The following is an 18,076-nucleotide window of genomic DNA, read 5'->3' on the forward strand; positions in this document are numbered from 1 at the left end:
TCTAGACCTTCGCTATTCCATTGCACACTATCTCTTCTGAGCTTAAACTCTACACTCTCCTTTGATCTCTATTTTTTCAGAGCTCTACCTTGGCTTCTAATGGATACAATGATCCATCGTGATCCTCTATATCATTTTCTCCCTCTATGTGTTCTACAGAGCTCTGCCTGCAACCCCCTATTACAGAACCTACGAATTCACATATAAATCAACACTCGAAACATGCATTCCAACTTAGAATTGATTTGATTCTATTAATAAATATAAACAATGATTACAGAATGAGATATCTATGTCTCGCACAGGCTTGATCTTCAACTATCAATGGCCTCTCTTTCTACTCTGCCTGTAAGCTTACATTTATACCAAAAATCTCTATTTAACTAATTCTGGTTACATTCCTAAATCTATTGAACTGACTCTTAAATCCTCTCTGTTCTATATATCCACTTCTAATCTCCATTTAATTCCTAAGGGCTCTCCTTATTTCCTCGAATCATGGAATTGTTTTAAGAGTCCTAATTGACTTTTAACTCTTTTGTCATTAATAACCACTCTTGTTCTCATTTATTCAAGAGCATTTACAAACATCTCACATTATCTAATTAAATCACTTAAAAGCTTAAATATTACATTAACTTGAGACTTAGGAAACTAACTTCCTAAAAATGCATGACCCCCTATGTCTACTTAATTACAATGATTTTCTCTTAGGTTGAATGCTCCTGCATCAGTTTAGTTGCAGAGATTGTGTTCAAGTATGGGGTTGTTACAACGAGATATAAGGATAGACTATGACAAGCAAAGTGCAGTTTTCTTGGAAAAGGACCCTTCTTATCATTCAAACACAAAGCACATTAATGTTCAGTATCACTTTGTGATGGATATGGTTGAGGAAAAAAAGGTGCTAGTAAAGGTGGACACTTTGAAGAATGTTGCAAATGCATTGACAAAGTCTATGATCACTGAGAAGCTTTCTTTGTGTAGAGAAATAGTGGTAATTATAGGGATGGACCAATGACTAAGCTCTCTTGTGGCCCCCCATGGAAAGAAATAACATGTGGGAGAATGTTGGGTGTGTGTGATATTCTTTCCATGATTAGCACCACGTGCGAGGGTTCGATAACCCCCCCTATTCGTTGAGCTGGGTGCAACAGGGGGTTCACAAGGGGTTTCGAGTGGGGCGGTAGCCCTCCTCTACAGGGTCTGGGAAAACACCCTGGGGAAATATCTTTTTGCCCTATATTAGGTGGGAGGACCTACCTAAGGTTTTGTGTGTGGCTTTCGCACATGGTTTTGGGCATGATGGTTTTCTTCCCATGTTATTTTGTAGATTTGGTCAAGGGAACTACAATTATGTTCTAATCCAAGGTTAATGGATTGGGGTTTATGGATGATTCGGCATGTATATATATGTATTGTAACATTGAAAGGAAAATAATGAAAAATCAATGTAGTAGTCCCGGTATTGGGATCCAGGGGAAAATATCTGTGTATATCTATTTTATTTTTTATGCTCTCACCATTGTTTATTTTCTACTTTTATAATTTGTATGTAGGTAATTTTGTATGGGTTTAAATCCTATAGAGAATTGCTAGAAACTACATCCAGATTTGAGACCTAAGAAGAACGACAGAAAAAAGAAGTAAAAGAAAATTGCAACTATGAAACAAGACCATGAATCTGAATCAGAAGATGATGAGAAGACCACAACTACGAGATTTGTAGGTAGTGGACCAATTGACCTGGGATCAGACTCACGTGATGAAATGAAGATTGTAGCTCTTAGGATTTTAGTGGCTAGACCCATCAACTTAGATTCTAATTTGAGCGATGAGGCAAAGATTTCAGCAGATGTTGTGCTAAAAATGAGAAGGGCACCAAATGTGGCATGGCTACAAGAACTCGATGAAATCAACCAAAGAATTCAGGTGGAAAATTCTGAACTAAGGAAACTCCTACAAGAAGCAGAGAAGGAGAAACAAAGGTTACAACATCATTTACAATCTAGGGAGGAGGCCTTGGAAATGTTGTAGAATAACAATTCTAAGGTAAAAAGTGATTCTTCAATTTCATGTATTTCTTATGATAATGATTTAGTTGCTTTTGAGAAACATACTATAGGAATTGGATCAAAAATTTTGAAGAAAATTGGGTATCAAGGAAAGGGCCTCGATATTAATGGCCAAGGCATTGTGAATCCCATCAAAGTGGAGGAATTTCCTCATTATGCAAGACTTGGATATGTCAGAAATGAATTTAGGGAACACTCCAAGATAGCGAGTGACCAACCACTGATAGAAGATGAGAGAACTTCATCAAATTATAATGATAGTGAGGGTTCCACGAGAACTTATTAGAGGCGCACTGGGAGAAAGTGTTCCAAGATGATCTGGAAAGTTTGGAGGAGAAAGAATCATTGTAGTTACTACAACGAGGATGGACACCTAAAAGCCATGAGTAAGACACTCCAATCCCTGAAAGCACCTATGAAGAAACCAGTTGGTGAAGATGTTCAACAAGAAAATCCACCATAAGGAGATGACCCATTAACTTTGTTGAGTAAGAGATGGTTTTACTAGGTATAGTCGCTTGTCATGGACACAATTTGTAAATCATGCATTGCAAATAATTGTAAAAGTGATGATGTGTTTTCCATCGCTTATTAAAGCAATGGTGATGTTTCTGGCCTTTTTTTGGTAGCTAGGGTATTGGTTTCTATTATGTAAAACTTGACCAAAGAGTGTGCATTAAACTCTTGGCAAGAATGGGGTTGTTTGAGTCATGTGTGGTTTTATGTTAACTCCCTATACTACTAGTGTAACCCCTTATTGTAATTAGTAAAACCCCCTTATTATATTGTTGTGCCCATGTAGTCCCCATATTGTTATTATTGTGCCCCATAGAAGCCCACTATTGTTATTATTGTGCCCTTAAATTATTATTGTTATGTCGACTCTCATTATATTATGACCCCTTAGACTCTATATATAAAGGAGGTCTTGTCATTTGTATCATCCAAGAATTGTTCATTTGTGTAATGGAAAGGAGGTTTCCCCATCGAAGAGGTTGATTTCTAAGGTGTTGATCCATCTTTTCTATCTTTTTGTGAGCTGGTTTCATAACGCTTGGTATCAGAGCTTTGGATTCTAGGGTTTCGTTGCTCCAAACAGGTCATCGTGGAATTTTCGCTATAAAATTTTTTCTGTGACGTTTTAGAAGATTAAATAAACCCCATTTGACACATCTTGTTGAACCTCCGGTCCGAATTTCAGATCTTGTCTCGCTATATTTTCGAAGATATTATCTGAGGATGTTAGGGTTTTTTCAAACTCCAAAATTCCTTCTCAAACAGGTCATCGTGGAATTTTTTCTATAATTGTTTTTATACAAAGTTTGAAACTCTGAAATTAAAACCTATTTGAGCTGAAAACATGGTGAAGCTCAACCACGAATTTCAAATCTTGTTTTGTTATATGCTCGGAGATACAGTCCAAGACATTTAGGGTTTCTGTAGGCTCTTGAATTACATCCCAAATAGGTGACCTTGGGAAAATCGTCATAACCTTCTCTTTGAGTATTAGATTGAAATTTCGTAAGAAGTTACAAAAAGAGGACGGAATTTAGTTTTTTGTGTATCGGTTTCAAGTCCTAAGGTACAAATAGTGACACATGGAACTTTGTACAGGTTCTATCTATAGAACTAGTCTATAATTAGGTCATCGTGGGAGATTTTAATTAACGCTTCCTTGCAAAATCCAATCTTGATCAGACTTGCAGTGTTAGAAAGAGGACCTAGAGGGCTACTGCAGGAAGCAGTTTCAAATCTTGGAGATCTTAAATACAAAGTCACAATCGTTTCAAGATCGAGCTCCTCAAATCAAGAAAAGACGATATGAGGAAGTTTGATGGCAAGGATCCATTAAATTGGATACTACAGATGGAGAAATATTTTGATCTACATGAGGTGCAACTGTTACAAAAGGTAAGTATTGCATATTTATGTTTAGAGCCAAATCAGTTTTTATGGTATGAAGGGTGTTTTTCTCGTAAACCACTTGTCACGTGGTCAATTTTCACAGAGGAAATGATAGCACATTATGAGAATACAAAGAGAAACACCTTCTTTAGCCAATTGATAAATCTCAAACAAAAGGGTTCAATGGCAGAGCAAATTGAGGACTTTCAAAAATTGAATATAAGGGTAAATGATATTCCAGAGAAGAAAAGGGTTGATGTCTTCATATGGACTTTAAAGGATAACATTCAACATGAGGTTCGTCTTTAGGAACCTGATTCATTGGAGAAGGCATTCAAGTTGGCAAGAAAAATTGAAAACGATATTATGAAAACAAGGAATCCCACCACTCATGACTATAATTATGGAAGTGTTTTTTCTCCTATCCTTCCACAACCTACAAGGTTTACACCACAATAATTGGAAGAGAAAAGAAAAAAAGGGCTTTGTTACAATTGTGATAGAAAATACATTAAAGGTCATAAGTGTGCTGAGAAGAACTTATTTTACATAGATTATGAAGAGGACAAGAAAAGGATCAAGAAACATCAAAAGAAGAGGATATACACTTGGAACCAACCCCAAAGAAAGAAGACATGAATCTGACAATATCTTGTAAAGCATTAGAAAGAATTACCACTCCTCAAACTCTCAAGATAGAAGGACATATCAAGAAGAAAAAGGTTCAAGAAGTGAAAGATCACATCGAGAAAGAAGAAATGAATCTGACCATATCTTGTAATGCATTGGATGGAATTACCACTCATAAAACTATCAAGATAGAAGGATATATCAAGAAGAAAAATGTTCAAGAAGTGAAAGATCACATCGAGCATCAAGAATGAATCCGACCATATCTTGTAATGCATTGGAAGAAATTACCACTCCTAAAACTCTCAAGATAGAAGGACATATCAAAAAGAAAAAGATTCAAGCAGTGAAAGATCACATCGAGCGTCAACAACAAGTTCTCCAACATTTAAAGGATAACGCCACTTTGGTGGAGAATCAAATGAAACAACAGACAGATCAACATTGCAATGAAATAAGTTTTGATGTAGGCGATTGGGTATTTTTACGGCTACATCTCAAGCAAGGTATTTATGAGAAGGAAATTTTTGCAATACTACATGCACTTAAGAAATGGAAAACTTACCTAATGGGAAGACACTGCAAGGTAAAAATGGATCATGATAGTCTTAAATACTTTTTAGAACAAATATTATCTTTAGAAGAACAAAAAAAATGGGTCACAAATATGTTGGGTTATGACTTTGAAATCATCAACTAAAAAGGGAAGCAAAATGTTGTTGCAAATGCACTCTTAAGAAAGGATGAGGATGTGGAAGCATTGTTTTGTGCTATTTCTATTAGCCAACTAGATTGGATAAACGAAGCAAGGGATGTATGGAAGAAGGATGAAGAAGTGTGGGGCCACTCATTCAAAAGTTGCAGAAGATCCCAGTTCAAACAATATTGCTAGAACTTAACGAGGAAGGAAAAATCATATTGGAACATAGAGCAGTCACAGAAACAAGAACCCGACAGCTACAAAATCGATTAATTTTAGCGTATCTCATCAAGTGGAAGAACTTACCCACTAAATATTCCACATGGGAGGACAAGAATTCTATATAGAAGCATCAAGAACTACTCAAGCGTTGAGGACAACAGTTTTGGAAGGAAAGGGGCATGTTAGGTCCCTATGCTACTAGTGTAACCCCTTATTATTATTAGTACAACCCCCTTATTAGATTGTGGTGCCCATGTAGTACCCATATTGTTATTATTGTGCCCCATAGAAGCCTGCTATTGTTATTATTGTGCCCATACATTATTATTGTTACTTCGGCTCTGATTATATTATGACCCCTTAGACTCCTATATATAGAAAGGAGGTCTTATCATTTCTATCATCCAAGAATTGTTCATTTGTGTAAAGTAAAGGAGGTTGCCCCCTTGAAGAGGCCGATTTATAAGTCATTGATCTATCTTTTCTATCTTTTTATGAGCTGGTTTGATAACATTTTATATGTGATTGCAAAGGATGTACCAAATTTGCATGCAATGTAGATGTTGAAAGTGTCACTTGACGAGGACATAGGAAGTGTGCAGGATCTGACCATGCTTTTCGAGGACCAAAATCTCCTGAATGGGGAGGAATGATCGATGTGCATCCATAAATAGAAGTGGCCTTGAAATAGCTCAAAACTCAAAGTAATCATATGGAAGTGAAGCTAGGAATAGATCGTAGTGTTCGTTGTCCTGATTCCAACAGTGTAAATAACACTAAAATCCAAGTTCGTATGGTCAAGTTATAGCTAGTCAAAGTTTTGCTCAAGCTTGGCCAAGTGGTAGTCTAACAAGGCAACAATTTGGCATAATATTAGTGCACAAAATCCACCAGTCGAAATAGGTGAATTTTTCACCTACTTAGTTTCTCTAGTATCCCTTAAAAAACCAGCGAGAAATTATAGCTACATACTTATAAAAAATAAAAAAATAAAACATTTTGGGGTAGCGAGCCACCAACCCCACCACCCCGCAATGGAATATACATATATATGTTATGAAATAAGGGTGGGCCACCATATGCGGACCTACCACCCCACTTTTAAACATTTCTCGGGTCGGCAGGGTTTGAACCCACCCGATTAGCATGATTGGCCCGTTGTTGCGATGGGGACCCCCAGGTATAATTTAGTCTAAGTTATGAGTCAATTTTGATGTAAGATTGTAAAGTCTCCACATTTTGAGGAGCGAAGTGCGTATAACGTTAAGAGTCAAAGGGGATTTTAGGAAGGTCAAAGCCCCTTATTTTGTAAAAGAGATGGGTTGTTTTGAGTAAACAATGAACTCTACCCATGGTTCATAGACCATGGTAATGTAATGTAAAAGATATAAAAGGGAGTCATCTAGGAGTCATTAGGCAATGAAGTTCTATGCTTATGGATAGTTGATGAGTAAGATTTTGAGTCTTTAATTATGTATTCTAGTGAAGGGGAAGGATCATGTAGCTGAGTGAGCGGAGACCTTAGTAACTTCACAGGTGAGTGCGCGGGCCCCTGCAACTGTGTTTGCAGGGTTAGAGGAAGTGTATGTATTCAAGATCTAAAATAATAAAGAATATTTGAAGAAAATTTGTGCATTTTGTATATATTTATATGTTTATGTGTTTTATTCTTAGTTATAATATTACTCTCGGCTATATTATCTTAAGTGCATCACGAAGGTTCAGATCTACTTTTGTATGTTAACTTATGCATGTTAGAATACTTAGGCCAAGCTCATAGATCAAGTTCAAGCAGAAATAATTTTAAGTCTGTGATTCTGAAGATAAGGGTTTATGAAGGTTGGATCAGGCCTTAGATTAAGGAAAGCCTCGTTGCTACATCACATAGCCTTTTGGATGAAAAAACCTAGTTCTGGGATTCCCCAATACTGCCGCAGGTGAGACTGCAATCTACGTTAAGCGGATTGTTTCCGAAAGCGTCGGCAATGTAGGGTTTTGTTGGTTAGCATAGCTAAATTTAAACCTAGGTCTAAGACCCATCAAACTAACAAATGGTTCCATTGACGGGATCGAGATCTATCTGAAGGATGTGTGATGTGGCATCCATGGATACCAACTAAGAAAGAAATCGAGAAGTGGATAGATCAGAAGTTGCACGAGTTTGCAGCTCAAGAAAATCACAATCTGTGTTGGTCAAAAGAGAGGTGGTTATAGAGATATCTCTATAGAAAAGAACATGAGATATTTTTCACATCATTCCCTAATGAACTGCACGAGTGGCTTTCAAAGTTAGCAGAAAATGAACCTACTTGGAAACCCGATGATCCTATTGTGTCGACTCTTGAATTGATCAAGAATCTTAAGGAGTCTAGTTATAAGGTTGCAAGAGTTGTCGACGATTGGATCAATAATATTTTGGGTGGTTTCATCACTGAAATTGCAATTGAGACATTTGTATCTTATATCGAAGCTGAACACTGATTCTTTGAGGGTTCGAGAGGTAAATACCTGAGATCACTAAAAACTTAGATTAAAATGTTGTTGTGCAAAAAGGGTGTTATGCCTTCGAATTGATGTTTAAAAGAGGTTATGCCGGATCTACACGAAGCGGAAAAATATTCAGATCCGATTGGGAAAAAATATACTAAGGGTGCATAAATTCCATTATTTGGAGAATCAAACAATGAATGAGAAAGGACCAACCCTAACACACCTGGAGGTGCACTGTAGATAGAAGGTTAGGGCACTTCTAGGATTTCGCATCCATCCACACCATCTCCACCTTCATCACCACCTCATACACCTATGCCTCCACATCCTTCTTAGTAGGCACAGAAAGCTAGGGAAAATATGTGGCATGATCGCCACATTAAGCAATGCACTTTTAAAAATGGAGATTTGGTCCTGATGTATGACAACAAGTTCACAAAATTTCCTGGGAAGTTTCAGATGCATTGGCTGGGACCCTATGTGATCCAGGATATTTCCGATGGTGTCATAGTTAAACTTGCAAATATGAATGCAGAGTTGCTTCATGGAAGGATTAATGGAAGCAGATTGAAAGTCTACAGCGACGATCCTACCTCTGTAGGGCAGCGACGACTATATGACAACAAGAAAGTCTTAGTGCTTCAGGAAGCTGAAAGGAAGCGTAGGACTATAGACTAATATGTTGAGAAATGGTTTTTTCAAAGAAGGAGGGCTACACACTGGCACAAGTGGAGGAAGATGCAACATTGTAGATGTGCCATAAGAGAGGGTACAATGTAGCCTACCCAGAATGTGACCGTTGAAAAAGCTACAGTTGATTTGATCATGATTTTTCCATTAAAGTGAGTAGGGAAAGTGCATTTACAGAATATATCTATGAAAATCACACCAAATTTAGATTTATGAGGAGGATCTGAAGGTATTCAAGGTATTTGAATTTGAATTTGGCTATAAAAATGGCATCCCGCTCTACATTTGGACACTTTACCTCTTAAAGAAATCTTGTGAGATTTTGTGCCTAAGTCTGAGCCAAGAGAATTGTTGCATGTCTGGTGAGGATTGGTAGGATGTCTACTAGGAATTTCTGAAACATGGTTCAACGAACATCATTACTACTACCCCTCCTACACACACCGCAACTCATAGATCACCAAGGCTGAATCCCATAGCTGCAAGAGTGAAAACAACATTCGTAGAAACTACAAAAGAAATAACAGTGGAGAAGCAGAAGAAACCGTAGAAGAAAACAGTAAGATAGTCACTTAGGAAGGTGTCAGTTGAGCTGTAGAGCAAGGAAAATATGGATAAATAGCAAAAGAAGCAACCAATGGAACTAGTTGACTTAGGGGAGCAAGAACTTTGGACAAGAGTTGAGGATGTAAATGTTCACAAGGCCGAGCCAATTTCGTAGTTACTTCCATAAATGCCACCAAGAAAGTCAACTGCTAAGGTGACCAAGGGCCCTAATGCAGTGAAATTTTCCATTTGTACACCTTTATAGCCTGACGATGTGCCCTTTGAAGGAGTGTTGTTGGCACAGGTCTTACAACTACGCATGGAGGACTAGGATTCTGAAAATAGGGCTAAATTCCCTCATTTTGATCCAAGAAAATACCTGAAGATGGTATACTATGAGGAGGATAATGTAACATGAGCAGAACCAATGGATTGGGTGGCTGGGATCCAATGCGCCGGTTTTCTGAATATGTTGATTATGCCTCATTTTGGGCGTAGAAACATTAATACAATGTGTGCACCAGTTGCTAAGTTTGGTGCATGATGGAGCCTTATGGCTGAGGGAGAGGATCACAATCGGCACTATGTTGATTAGGAGGATCACTACGCTACCATGTGTAGGGCCAGACCCTGCCAAAACTTTTGTTCGCAAGTCCCAAGAAAAAAAGCTCGCAGACTAGGTGAAGAATTATTACAATGTCATCAAGAATTCGTGAGGCTACTTCTGATAAGGTTGTCACCTTTTCCACGTCCATTATAGCTGGTAAAATCATGAGGAAGTGTAGGGAAGATGAGGTGTCGTCCCTAGTAATTCAGTTGATTGCGCAGTGTATTTATTTGGGCAGGATACCTCTACCAAGAGTTTCTGGATGATTGTCGCGAGGCCCAAGAAGATGTGAAACAATTCCACTATGCATGTTTGTTGTTGATGATTGTGTTGACAACCTGGAGAATCCCTAATGAGTTGAATTTCCCTAATGTTGACCTAGATTTGTGCAAAGCTGTGAGGTACTCTTTGCTGTGGGAGTTGAAGGATCGAAGTTGGGTGGTAGAGGATAAACAATTTTGGGTGTTGTTTGAGATGGATTTACACACTATGGATCTATCGCTGGTGTTATTTACCCAATATCGTAGAGTTGCAAACTTCAAAGAAGATTTCCACAATGTACACTTAGAGGCAACGAAAGATGTAGGGGGCATATCACATGAGTTGCCCTATTTGGTCACAGAGCAAGATATTTTTTCTGTAATTTCTAACTGGTCAAGCATGTGGCTGGACCCCAACAAGGAAGTCAAAGGAGACCAATCATGTACCATCAAAATAAAATATATGCCAATGGAAGACCCCAAGGAGGTGCCTCAAAAGGTCACTGTAGACCTTGAGAAGAATACCACAAAGGAGTGAGAGCACGTAGATGAAGAGGAGCCAGACACAGAGGAACTAGAGCAGGGTGGACGAGACCCTTTGAAGGATATATAAGATATTGAGTTTCCTTTCATACTAAAGAAGATGAATAAATCCACCACCAGAGGTGCGCGAAAGAAGCAGAAATTTGACAAGACTTCTAGCATTGAACTGATGGTCCTCACTGAGGGGGACATCGATGAGATTGGTGATAATATTCTCTCTATAACTAAGGATATGTGGGGACACATCAAGGATCAATACAAGTCCATACTGACGCATGTCCTACAGGGCCTTAAAGAGCTACAAGTGCAAGAGAGTGCAATTCTAGTAAGCATGGTTCAGGCGAGCGAGAATCAAGCAAGCGTGGCAATGACAAGTGGAACACTAGAATTACCTTCAACGTTGGTGGTAACCACAAAGTTCTACATAATGCCATTCCAGGAGGGTCATTGTGCTTTCCTACTGTAGTGGATCAGGTAACAACGCCATATGGGAGGAACTCAGAGCTGAACTTAGCGGCGTTTCCCATTCAAGCATTACATGAACTCCACTAGGGAGTATCTACCGAATTGAAAATTAGAGAAGAGTGGGTGCTCTTCGTGATCAAGGACATCAAGAGACACAATGAGAAGCTAGCTGAGGAAGCTGCCAGGGTGATGCAAGATAGGGACGTAGCCACTGCGTGTAGGTAGGAGCTAGAGGATTCCATCACTCAGACTTGCATTGAGCTGCCAGAGCTCCTCATACAAACTGAAGCAGATTCCGAAGAGAATCTCCACAAGCGGGAAACCTTGGGAAGGAGTCCAAAGCAGAGGTTGCATAAGTCAAATTTGAAATGCAAATACAGGTTGCAGAGCTACAGATGAAGCTACAACCAAAAGCACCTCCAAAAGTTTGAGAGTAGTGTGAGGTTGCTATTCAGGATGACATGGATGTACTAGAAGTTACAATTAAGGACTACAACCAAATTTTTGAGGACACCATAGAGATTTGGGCCTCGCTATAGGATGACCCACATGTGCAGAAGATTGAGGTAGACATACGAGATAAAAAACTACAGTTTGATGAAATCAGGACAAAAACATGAACGTTAGCACTTATGCAATGGTTTTCTAGACTCCAGGAAGGGAAGGCTATTCAGAATCAGATAGACGAGTCATGACAGAATGTCTCAATCATTTTGGAAAGAACATAGTCATGGGATGATGAGCTAGTCAACTCTCTCAGTCTATTGAAAGTAAACTGAAAGGAATGAGATAGACGCAAAGGACCATTGGCTTAGCAGTAGAGGGGCCAACCATTGAGAAGTTGGTCAAGGAGGTTTGGCAGGCCGCCTCATAGTGCACATCATAGTTTTAAGCATTGAAGGCAGATTTCAACGGCCTTAAAGCACGTGTCAAGGATGTAAGAACAGAGTGACTCGGGATGAGTCACATCTTTGTGTTGGGGGCTTGTTGGGATGGGGACCCCCAGGTATAATTTTGTCTAAGTTTTGAGTCAATTTTGATGTAATATTGTAATGTCTCCACATTTTGAGGAGCAGAGCGCACAAAACGTTAAGAGTCGAAGGGGGTTTTAGGAATGTCAAAGCCCCTCATTTTGTAAAAGGATCGACTGTTTTGAGTAAAAAATGAACTTTTCCCATGGTTTGCGGACCATGATAATGTAATGTAAAATATATAAAAGGGAGTCATCTAGAAGTCATTAGGCAGTGAAGTTCTATGCTTATGGATAGTTGATGAGTAAGATTTCAAGTCTGTAATTTGGTATTCTCACGAAGGGGAAGGCTCCTGCAGCTGAGTGCGTAGAAGCCTTGGTATGTCTACAACTGAGTGCGCGGGACCCTGTAGCTGTGTGCGTAGGATCAGAAGAAGTGTATGTATTGAAGATTTGAAGTAATAAAGCATATTTGAAGTAAATCAATGTGTTCTGTGTATATTTATATGTTTATGTGTTTTATGCTCAGTTATAATTCGACTCTCTATTATATTGTTTTAAGTGCGTCATGAAGGTTCAGATCTACTTTTGTATGTTAACTTATGCATGTTAGAATACTTAGGCGAAGCTCATAGATCTAGTTCAAGTAGAAATCGTTTTAAGTATGTGATTCTAAAGATAAGGGTTTGCAAAGGTCAGATTGAGCCTTAGATTAAGGAACGCCTCGCTGCTACATCACATAGCCTTCCGAATACAGAAACTTGGTTCTAGCATACCCCAATACTGCCTCTGGTGAGACTGCAGTCTGTGCTAAGTGGATTGTTGCTAAAAGAGCTGGTAGTGTAGGTTTTGTTGGTTCATGCACCTAACTCTAAACCTGGGTCTAAGCCCCCTCAAGCCAACACTCGCCTCCCGGGCAACCCCAAACCAAAAGCTACCGCATTAAATGTAATCGTTGGCCATAATAATGTAACCTCCTAAACTAAAGTTAATCGCTGATGTTAATATATATATATATATATATATATATATATATATATAAGCCTTGTTTGTTGAAACAATGCACCATATTTGGGGTGGGCGGGGTTTGAACCTTATCCACCCCTACCAAATCGACCAAAATTTACCATTGGGCCAATGACCCGTACCTTGGCCAATCTGCCCCAATTTATATATACAATCACTTCGTCCATTCGAACCAGACTGACAATGGAGGAGCAGAGCGAAACCTTGAGCAGCCAAGAAGGCCAAAACCATGAGCTAGGGAATCTCTTAGATGCTGAAAATATTCTCTTGAGGGCCAAAGGTGTCAGTGTCATATTTTGACAAGTTTATAGTTGATTTTTCATGTTTTCATGCTATGAATCCAAACATGTAGTCCGTTTCTCCAACCGAGGTCTCCATTTTTTGGCCCTCATCCGAATTGAAGGTATAAGGGTCATCTTATTAAAGTTGCTTGTAACTGTGGAGCGATAAAAAGGTGTCTTGTGAACTCCTAATTACCTCACATTAATTATCAACCCAGGGACGACTTTTTATTTCAAGAGTGTACTCTGTCTGAGGCGGCTATTTACTCAAGAGTAATGTTTCGCAGTATAGTGCTTAAAACCCACAAGTAAATGAATGCTTGAAAAAGAAATCTAATTGAAACAGCAAGAAACCGAAATGTTCTAAACTAAAATCATTCATTCAAACGACCATCAATCGAGGATATAGTAGCAATAACTCATTCCTCTAGAAATTGATGAAGGAAAAGGAATTAGAGTATGGATCATGGATCTGGGAGCATAATAGCGTCTGCTGTGTCTCACGATAGCCTTGATCCTCCTCCCACACTAAAACAGTAAATGCAAGCAAATGGAATGGAAATTAGAGCATGGACCAAAGATCTGGGAGCTAAGCAGCGGCTTGCTGACTCACTACAGCTTTAGACCTTCTCTCACACCAAAGCAATAAAGGCAAGTAAATAAATCAGCAGAAAGTAAAACGGAACAACGAAATGGAAATGGGACAGCAATAAATGATACAGCAGTAAAATGGAACAGCAATAATCAAATGGAACAACAGCAATCAAATGGAACAGCAATCCTTAATGAATTACGAAACAACAACTATCACCCGTATGTACATGATTTACATTAATATAGCAATCTGAAAGTATTGAATGATATGATTACGTTTCTGAACAAAGTAATATTGTCTTCAAGCCTCGCAAATACTTATTTTATATGAATCCAATGATGATAACATTTATACAAATATCTTGCTATGGAAATAGATGCAATTCAAATAGATTCACTTCGCGTAATACAAAGACATGAGTTAAAGAACTTATTCAGATTCAGATATTAAGTATAAAGCATAGTCTATCATATGAAAGATATATCAGATTGCTGAAACAATAGAAATAAGCAAACCAAACACAATTTACTGTATAACAATACAACGGCAAGTGTCTGTTGGAGCCGGGCCCGTAGCTTCCAATGGCACCACCGTAACTTACTTCAGATGCAGGGACGAATTAAACACCAAATCCTTTATATTGATTGCATTAACAAAAGTATACAAAATCAGATCTCAACAAGACTCCATGATCAAAGTTGTTCTGAAACTTATAATTACAACAACAGCCGTTTTTTTTTCGCCCTCTGATCTTTGGTTTCATTAAATAGAGAAAGATCAGAGCATAGATAATTACAATCATGATTTCTCTTACAAATTTAGGTTGATTCTAACCCATTGATCAACAAGAACAAGGCGGATTTGGGTTTGCAGCTAAGATTTGGAGGGCGGCCGCAACAACAAATCTCAGAAAATCGTGCTCAAAGAACCCTGTGTTTCTCCCTGTACAAGCCGAATTTGGGCAAACTGTTCTTTATGAAGATAATTGGGCCCGTTTTGGACAAAACCCATGTTCCGGATTTTCCAAATTCGTCTTCATTTGCTCAGAATCTTAACCGTAAAACTGTCACTCCTTAAACCAGCGAATTTCTGAGTTGGCTGATTTAAAAATCAAATCTTCAATCTGGAAGTTACTTTGGAGGCTAAAAATGGTAAATAAGGTTACAACCAACTTATTAGAACTATCATTGGTAAAATAATGTATAATAATCAATTTATTAGAAATAAAGGAGAATAAATAATATTCATCCATGAGAGCATAAATCATTTATAAAATGGATTTAAATGATAAATTATAATAAATGGCATGATGAAGAATGGTAGAAATGGGTGAAATAAACGTTCACAAGTTACAATAATAATGGTATATTAACGACTCTACACACCCGCACACTCAATATATTGCATGTCCTCATGCAACGAAAACTGAATATATTGCATGTCCTCATGCAACCCAAAGACAAAAGCCATGTGTTAACCAAGCAATAAAAATTTGAGAATAAATGAATGCTTCCTTAATTAATGAATATTCAATTTTAGTAATCTTGATGAAGGCATAACAATTTTTATATTGACATTCAACTATATGTATGAAGTTGCAGCAAAATATGACATAGATAACAACAAACTTCATTAACCATTTTCCCCAAAAACTACAAACCAGATTTTGTTGAAATGTTGCAAGTAGATTTGTAATATATGAAGGCTTCTATGATCCAAAAATCAGATCGTTTTGATGCATGGATCATGAGATATAAACAAAATGGCTGTAGGTGAGAGTGCATGATTTCCGAAATTTTATGAACCAATATTTCTTGAAATTGTCTAGGTATGTGTATTTCAATAGTATGTCTGTGTTTCCTAGAGATCACAAGAATTGAGTTCATAGTTTTTAAAAATATTAGGGAAATCAATTTCTACACTGAAATTGTATGCCTTAAAGGAGAGAAAATAGAAAACATCCATCATGCGTAGCAATTCCTCCCCCTCTCTGAAAAATTAGCATGTCCTCATGCGATGCTAGAAAACAAATAGAGGTGGTTGCTACCAGCTGTTGAATTCTATGCTTGGTGTAAAACAACATGGAATAAGGGAGGTGTTGAGAGTGAATAAGAATAGCAATGGATGATAAAGAATATAAATGGCGTGGTGATAAGAAAAAAATGAAGGAACACTCCCCCATACTCGGAAATGATATGCTGCTGAAAAATGGGAAGTGGTAGAAATGAAGGATGGTAAATAATGCTCAAAATGGATTTTCATTAGATTCTCCTAAATTTATAATAAATTAGAAAACTATGCAATTTTACCTCAAGTTTTACCTCCAAAAATGTGGAATGACATATAAATACTGGCAGTTGTTGAAGCTGATGTAGGCAGAGTTGGTGCTAAAAGTGATGCAAAAGGTGGAATCCAGAGAAGCACATCATGTCTGAAGAATTGTTCACGTTCACGAGCCTCTACGGTGAAGTGCAATAGTGTGGTCATGCTACGAATAGAATTCTGCCCATACTTGTTGTTCTCCTGTAAACAAAGCACTATTTTGCATACAATGTTCTTGAATCCATAGTGTTAGCTTTGAATAGCAACAGATAAAATGCATGCAAAATTGCGATTAGAAAAACTCAAATCAACAAGGTATGGCAAAGTGCAGTAATCATATCGCATGCAATCCCATAATGCATACATTCCCCCCTCCAATTGGAAAATGGGTTCCATAACCATAAAGCATATGAAAGGGGTGGTGCTGACGGCAAGGCAATGGAATGAACAATATATCAGTAAGGGAGGCAGAGTACACTTATCAATGATAGGACGGTGAAAGTTATGGTTATTTTGAGAGCAAAGTGTGTAAAGATAGTTATGAATAAGAGATAGGACACTTTGGAGTGATGATAGTTTATACAAAACGAAAAAGGACAACAATATGCTAAAAAAGATGCTTTGCTGACGGTATTCTAGCTTAAAATGATGTGATTGATCATAAAACAATTTCTCATGCATAAAGGTTCAAACAGGGAAAAAGTTAAGGAAATAACTTCTCTGATAAAAAGAAAATAAGAAAATGGTATTATAATAATAATTGACGAAAAGATATAACTTCAATACCATAAGCAGAGCCGCTGCTGCCAGCAGGCGTCCATAGCCTCGGCAGGGTTGCTTTTTAACCCATATGAGCCAGGATCCTCAATTTATAAATGGAGAGTTTTAGTGTTGTTCTACAGAAGAGATCAGTGTGCTGGCGTGGTAACCAGATAACCACACTGCCATTCACTAGGAGGTAGCAAAAGTGATCAGGCCGGCTCGTGATGAGACCTCCTGTTCCAAGGATAATTTGGCTATCCAATGGATCATAACCCTGGTGTGGTGGCCATAATGGGAATGTCACTTTGTTACAGCCTTATGAACATGGTAGGCTGGCTCATAATGAGACCCCCTATCCTCCATTTGCGAACAAAATTTTGTTATTATTACACATTTTTATGATAAAAAGAGGGAGGCTCAGTACTCCTTAAGAGCAGGGATGGCAGAAGAAGTTGAAGATGTCAATAGAAAAAAATATACCCATAATCTCATTTATTACAGACAAAGAAGATTATAACCAGGGATAATGGAACCAGCATGGTATTAAAATGATCAATCAATATCATGTTCAACAGAAAACAATGCAGTAAAGTAGTATATAAATAATTGTGTCTCTTTTGAAAAAAATCTATCATCAAGGAGTTGTCCTGTTAAAGATCATAACGTGAATGATATTAACTTGCTTCAATAGAATCCATAATTCTTGTCCTCATAAAAATAGTGTACTTTATGCCGTGAAAGAGAATCAGGAGAATGTGGTTGAGCTGAACTATGAATAATCCCACAAGAGAAAGGAAAGGGTTGCCCTCAAAAATATTCCCAAAGTGTTGCTCTTTTGAATGAACAGCAAAAACACTCACAAAGCGGTGTTTCGTGTAAGGAACATCAAAGAAAATGCACACTAAAAAAACAAAAATACATACAAAAATGTGAAAATGCAAATGTCGTTCGAAAAATCACAAATGCTGTTTCTTCTGAGAAAGGAAC

This window comes from Pinus tabuliformis, chromosome 4_1 (genome assembly GCF_031772625.1).
Source record: "Pinus tabuliformis cultivar Carrire ecotype Pingquan chromosome 4_1, CPIR1, whole genome shotgun sequence".
In the NCBI taxonomy this organism is placed as follows: domain Eukaryota; kingdom Viridiplantae; phylum Streptophyta; class Pinopsida; order Pinales; family Pinaceae; genus Pinus; species Pinus tabuliformis.